The 6,603-nt window shown below is 36.6% G+C and overlaps 2 pseudogenes; one reads left to right on the top strand and one right to left on the bottom strand.

The window, feature by feature from the left end:
• The first annotated feature begins 589 nt into the window (after positions 1-589).
• LOC112579347 lies at positions 590-1,517 on the top strand (annotated as a pseudogene).
• A 3,162-nt stretch (positions 1,518-4,679) lies between these two features.
• LOC123329603 lies at positions 4,680-6,254 on the bottom strand (annotated as a pseudogene).
• Positions 6,255-6,603: the final 349 nt, after the last annotated feature.

The raw sequence follows: 6,603 nt of genomic DNA, 5'->3' as shown, positions 1-6,603 counted from the left end.
TTAATAAATCCCATCTTTACCCTCATTTCCAATGCATTGTTTTGTTTTATTTTATAAAAGAAATTTTTTGGTGCATACTATTTTTAAAGTCTTTATTGAATTTATTACAATATTACTTCTGTTTGTTTTTGTTTTGTTTTGATTTTTGCCACAAGGCATGTGGGATCCCAGCACCTCAACCAGGGACTGAACCTTCACCCCCTGAGTTAGAAGGCAAAGTCTTAACCACTGAACTGCCAAGAAAGTCCCCCACTGCATGTTTTAAAATGACTAAATTAATCATGTCATTTGTGAATCTTCCATTTGTTCTGTGAGATCTTTCTGTTTAAAATCCTTTGGTATAGTTTACCTGGTAGGGTTTGGATGCTACCAATGCATCAACAAATATACTCACAAAACAGTTACGAATGACCTAAAAATACTACATAGGCTTTTTGAATTAAACTAAATTCAACCCTATTCTTCTCTTCATACAACAGAATTTACCTTCCTCTGTCTCTAAATTCTCTCTTCAACTACGGAATGAAACTGAGTTAACTTTACTGCTTGACTTTCTACACATACTCTCTTTTTTTTAGGTTTCACCATCATGTCCATGCTCAACAGTACCCACCATCAAACACCCTTCTTCCTTCTGTCAGGAATCCCAGGGCTGCAGGCATCTTATTACCAGATCTCCATCCCATTGAGCATCATGTATGTGATTGTCATCCTGGGGAACAGCATCATCATTCACATAGTACATAAGACTCCTAGCCTTCATGAGCCTCAATATGTATTCTTGTCCTTGTTAGCCACCACTGACATAGACATGTCTACACTGCCCATTTGTTCTTAAAGTCTTTATTTTCAACCATCGAGAGATTGAGTTCCATGGTTGCCTGGCTCAGATGTTCTTCATCCACACCTTCTCTTTCATGCAGTCAGCCATGTTGCTGACTATGGCCTTTGACCATTTTGTAGCCATATGCAACCCACTACACTACACCATAGTCCTGACTCCCTCCCGCATTACTCAGATGGGCCTGGCTGCTGTGGCTCGAGGGACAGAACTAATGATCCCCTTGGCCATTCTGCTCCAACAGCTTCCCTTCTGTAGGAATATTGTTCTATCCTACTCATTCTGCTTCTACCCTGGTGTGATGAAGCTGGCATGTGGGTCTATTCATGTGAACATTATCTATGGGCTGGCCTTGGTATTCTGCTCCTTTGGGGTTGATTCTGTCTTTATTGTTCTGTCTTATGCTCTAATCTTGAAGACAGTTCTGGGAAAAGCTTCCAGGGAAGGATGCCTTAACGTGCTCAAAACTTGTGTCTCCCACTTTCTCACTGTCTTCATTTTCTATGTCCCACTTAATGCCATAGCCTTGATCCACAGAATAGGCAGGTACCACTCCATTATCATGTCCAATATTTTCCTTTTTCTCACACCTGTCCTTAACCCATTGGTTTCTAGTGTGAAAACAAAACAGATTAGAAGTGCACTAGGTAGACTGTTCAAATTTAAGACAAGATAGAACAGAGTAGAAGTATTTTGAGTAAACGATCAAAAGGTCAGGGATATTGTAAAAAGAAACAGGATAGACATTTATTTCTTGTGCGTTGAAGTCCGCCCTTTGGTATGTTTCTGTGTGATTTTGCTTCCTAGGTGACTCAAAATGGTAAAGACTCTGCCTGCAAAGCAGGAGACCCAGGTTCAATCCCTGGGCCAGGAAAATCCCTTGGAGAAGGGCATGGCAACCCACTCCAATATCCTTGCATGGAGAATTCCATGGACAGAGGAGCCTGGAAGGCTCCAGTCCATGGGGTCACACATAGTCAGACACAACTGAGGGACTATCACTTTCACTTTGTGTAATTTTACTACAATCTTTTTGGAAGTAGGAGATTCCCTTTTAGTTTTAAATATTACATCAAGGAATATATTTCTAAAGATTCCTTCACCTTCACCTTATGTTTCTCTAAAGTTTATGTATCCCTAAAGTTCACTCACTTATCTAGAAGCCCCATGTCAATCCAAACAGTTTGACAAATATTTTCTGTATGAGAATCCCTTATATATAGTTATATGGCTCAAATTTGGTTAAAAGTAAGATATTTATATTATTATACAGAGAGGTATTATCTTTGGTGGGTTTGAGATATTATAAAGGGAAATAGTTCCATGGGAAAAAAGAGGTTTTATTTTTATATTTTGTGTTGAAATCTATTTTATGATTTTTCCTGAAACCACATTAATCTAAACTTCATCTGATACAAAAATACAATGAGATTAAAGCAAAAATATAACAAAGCTTCTGTACCTAAAATTTGCCATCTATGTAATCATACTTAAATTTCTCAGGTTGTATTAAATTGGATTTCACATTAATTTGAGGATAAGTATGTATCAATTAAAGTAAAATCAGGACTCTGTAATTTATCTGCTATGTATCCCCAGAACATGGTGAATGACCATTAATGTGCCTCAATGGAAAAAGAGTTGATACTGGTATCTATTTTCTAAGAACATTGCAAGAAGAAATGTGCTATGCTACACATAACTTATTGAGTATGCTTACCACAATGTCTGGTATATAATAAAAGTTCAATAAATATTAACTATTATATTACAAGCTAAAAATATGATAAGGACAAGGGTCAATCCAGGATTTAAAGATAAATATAAAAGAATATAGTTTTTATTGCTCAGATGGTGATATCAAAGATGACCAGCAAATAATACAGTTGCTCTAAAGTTCAAAGATATATTTAGAGGTTCATTTTAATATATGTTTCATATGTTGAAATATAAAATGTATGCATTTATAAATGTTTAAAAGAATTCAGACTAGGTTGCCTGTTTTATAACTGTGTATATCATATATTTATCTGCTCAGAATTGTCACCTCAAAGACAAGCATTAAGTTATTTATTTATGCTAATGATGCCTGAAAATTAACTATCACAGAGTAGAGCCAGCTATTATTATTCCATTCACTTTTAATTAATTATGTGGATATTAATTTATGAATCTATGGATTCAATAGTCATGTATAATTGTTTTTACTTATCACCTTCTGTCCTTTGTTTCTTACACTTTCTCATGTTCCCCTTTATTTTGTATCTTTACATAACTATTCTTGTCATCCACTATATGCCACACATTAGGGGACAAATGAATCAGACAAAATGCTCTCATTTAGATTATTAGTACATAGTGAGTGAGACAACACAGGAATAAAAATGTCATACTTTAAGGCAACAACACACCATTAAGACAGAGCATACCATTAATTGCTTAATTATTTAACTTATACATAAAGCAATTCATAAGTAAACTAAAATACCAGAATGGGGCACAGATTAAATTAAAGGATCTTAGGGACCAAGCTTTAGCACTCAATGTCATTATGTCCCTTTTTCTTTCTGAAGCAATCCCTCATATCTGCTTTTATCTTGTTTTACACTCATTTTTTTTTTCCTAATGTAGATAATCACATAACTGGGGAAGATGTTCTGTAAATGGTTTTGTGTCCCTTCACTGTTCAGTAGAAACAGTAATCTTAAGCTCTTTACAGCATACTATGTAAAGGGGGAGAATTTTTTCTTCAGTTTTTAATCTCTGCAGTTGAAAGATCAGGAGAGGGATTTATTAAAATATTGTTATTATTGGTCTCACTCAAGCTATACAGAGAGGTAAGGAGTTCCATCAAAGGAAACTTATCTGCAGTCTTCAAAAAATGGAACAATGCTGAGAAATGATCCCTATTTCCCTATCATCATACTTAAGACTGTCAGAGTTAAAACGCTTTTGAGTGGAAAGACTCAATAAAGAAAAATATACAATCAGATTTTAAAACTTGTAGAAGCATACTAAGAATCAGAATTTCATTTTATGTTTTGAGGGTACTCATGGTATATCTCAAATGACCTCTTAGTAAGATCAAAGATTATACATTTAAATATATTTTACTCCCTCTATTCTGTTAATATATAACAGATTTCAAGTAGATGAATGCTTTTGAAATTGAGATAGATATTAAGCTTCCATGGTCTTTCTTTTCATGATCTTTTTAGTATTTCAGGCAGAAATTTCTAATAAACCTAGTCTTCACTGGCTTACTTTACTCCTAATTTACATAATTTAAACCGAGTCTCCAATTCATTAATTATATTTAGGTGCATGGTCTGCTGCTGTTCCATGATTTTCATTAATAGAATGGAAGCTATATGAATATTATAGTTTTGCCTTCTGTATGACTCTGATGCCTTACTAAATATGCTAGACAAATATGAAAAATATTTTGATTACTTTAGAGATCATTTTGAAATTTACTTAGAACTTCCATAAATTAGTTTGAAATTCTTGCTAAAGCTATTGTATGTTTATTCATTTCCATTAACAAGTAAGTCTTTTATTTGTTTTCTAAGCTAATTCAGCAAGACAAGTCTTCATTTGCTTATGACTAACCTCAAGAGTTGACCCCAAGAGAATAATTCATTTTTCCTCTTGGAAAGTTAGAGAAAGGAGTTAAATCCTTGTTTCAGAAGCCAAAATGCAGCCCTATATATTCTCAGTATGGAGTGGGAAACCAAACAAAATCCAAATAAAGTATGAATTCTGAATGAAGTAGGACGATGAGTAAGAATAACCATTTCTCACATTCTTATATATTATTTATTTTCATACAGCTCCTTTATTTTTGGTTAAAAACCATCAGATTGAGATATCAACTAGTACTCCAACCCTAAGAAATGGTCAAAACTATTAAGCATAGAGTCATAAATTTATCACCAATTTAAACTTTTATAATGCTTCAACTTAAACAACATGTGCAATTAAGAATCAGGTGAAATCTTGTTTTCTCAGTAAGATCAGCCCCTCTTTGGTCTTTGAAAATCCAGCATCATACACTTAAATTTAGCAGTTGTGAATACATGATTTCATGCAACTCATACACCAAAAACACTGAACTTGAGTTTCTGTTGCCATCTCCCCTTAGCACTACCAAACAGTCATCACTCATGATCAGTTAAGATCATTTATTTAAGCCCTCTGCTTCTCTTTCCCTCCATAGTTAGATTAGCTTGAGGGAAATGCCTGAGTCTTTTTATTTTTGAATTCATGGTGCCTAACATACTATTTGGCACATAGCAGATCCTGAACAGCACTTTTTAAATTGGTTGTCTCTTCTGATATAGAGAAAAATGCCATTCTCCAGCAATAACACGTTGAACCCAAAATCGCTTGCGCAGAGCAGCCTGGATCTGCCTGGATTTGAGACTGTAGACAAGAGGGTTGAGCAGTGGTGTCATGAGGAGGTAGGCATTACTCATGCTGGTGAACAGAACTGGGGAAGTGTTCTGGGTGTAGCGATGCAGCACTGCCAAGCTGATGAGGGGCAGGTAAAACACGAATACTGTGCATAGGTGACAGGCACAGGTATGCAGTGATTTCCAGTTTCTGTCTTGATTCCCCAGCTTTATAACAGTGGCCAAGATCTTCACGTATGAAACTAAGATGAAGACAACGTCTACTGCAAATGTGAAGAGTACAAACACCAATCCATAGACACCGTTAAAAGTGACGTCCCCACAGGCCAAGTTCAGCATATCAGGGTAGTAGCAATAAGAGTGTGAGAGGATATTGGCCCCACAAAAAGGAAAGATCCTGAGGAGGAAAGGCAGAGGGGCCAGCAGGCTGGCACCGCGTATGACAGCAGCTCCACTAAGGCGGGCGACGGTAGAGTGCGTCAGGAGCCGGTGTAGTTCAGTGGAGCGCAGACAGCTACCAAGAGGCCAAAAGCCATGGCTACCAGGACACCTGATTCTACTGAGGAGAGGGTGTGGATGAAGAACATCTGGGTTAAGCAGGCATCCAGGCCGATGTAGTGGACATTGAACCAGAAGATAGCCAAGACACTAGGCATTGTAGACAATGAAAGGCCTAGGTCAGTAAGGGCCAGCACAGCCAAAAAACAGAACTGAGGTTCATGAGGATTATGTTCCGCTTTAACCAGGATAAGCAGAAGAACATTTCCCATAAGGGCTAGGAGGTACAGGAGACAGAAGGGAGTGGAAATCCATACTTGGGCAGCCTCCAGACCAGGCATACCAGTGAAGGAGAAGGTGGGCCAATTAGAAGCAGTGTGATTAAAAGACCACATGGAAAGGTGTAGGTCAGACTGAAGTCCAAGATGCTTCTCACCCTATAAAAGAGACATTCTGTGTCAGGAAATCTGATTAAAAGCAAACTGATTGCCTATACATAGAGTTACAAAATTAAGACATGAAGAACTCAAAATTGAGTTTATAACGTCATAATTATTCCTCTTGATGTTACGAATGGCAACTAAGCACATGAAAAAATGTTCAACAGCTTTATGTATTTAGAAAATGTAAATGAGAAGTACAATAAGATACCATTAGAATGGCTAGAATTAAAAATACCTGAAAATACTGTGTTGGTGAGCATATGGAACAACTGAAATTCTGATGGGATACAAACGGTACAGAGCCTCTTTGGATATCAGCTTGGCAGTTTCACATAAGTCACATGCACGCTTATCAAACATTTAACAGTACCCAGCAATTTCACTTCTAAGAATTTTCCCAAGAGAA

The sequence above is a fragment of the Bubalus bubalis genome, chromosome 16, assembly GCF_019923935.1.
Source record: "Bubalus bubalis isolate 160015118507 breed Murrah chromosome 16, NDDB_SH_1, whole genome shotgun sequence".
Taxonomy (NCBI): domain Eukaryota; kingdom Metazoa; phylum Chordata; class Mammalia; order Artiodactyla; family Bovidae; genus Bubalus; species Bubalus bubalis.
Note: the sequence above shows the minus strand (reverse complement) of the source record. Positions and strands in the feature narration are given on the sequence as shown.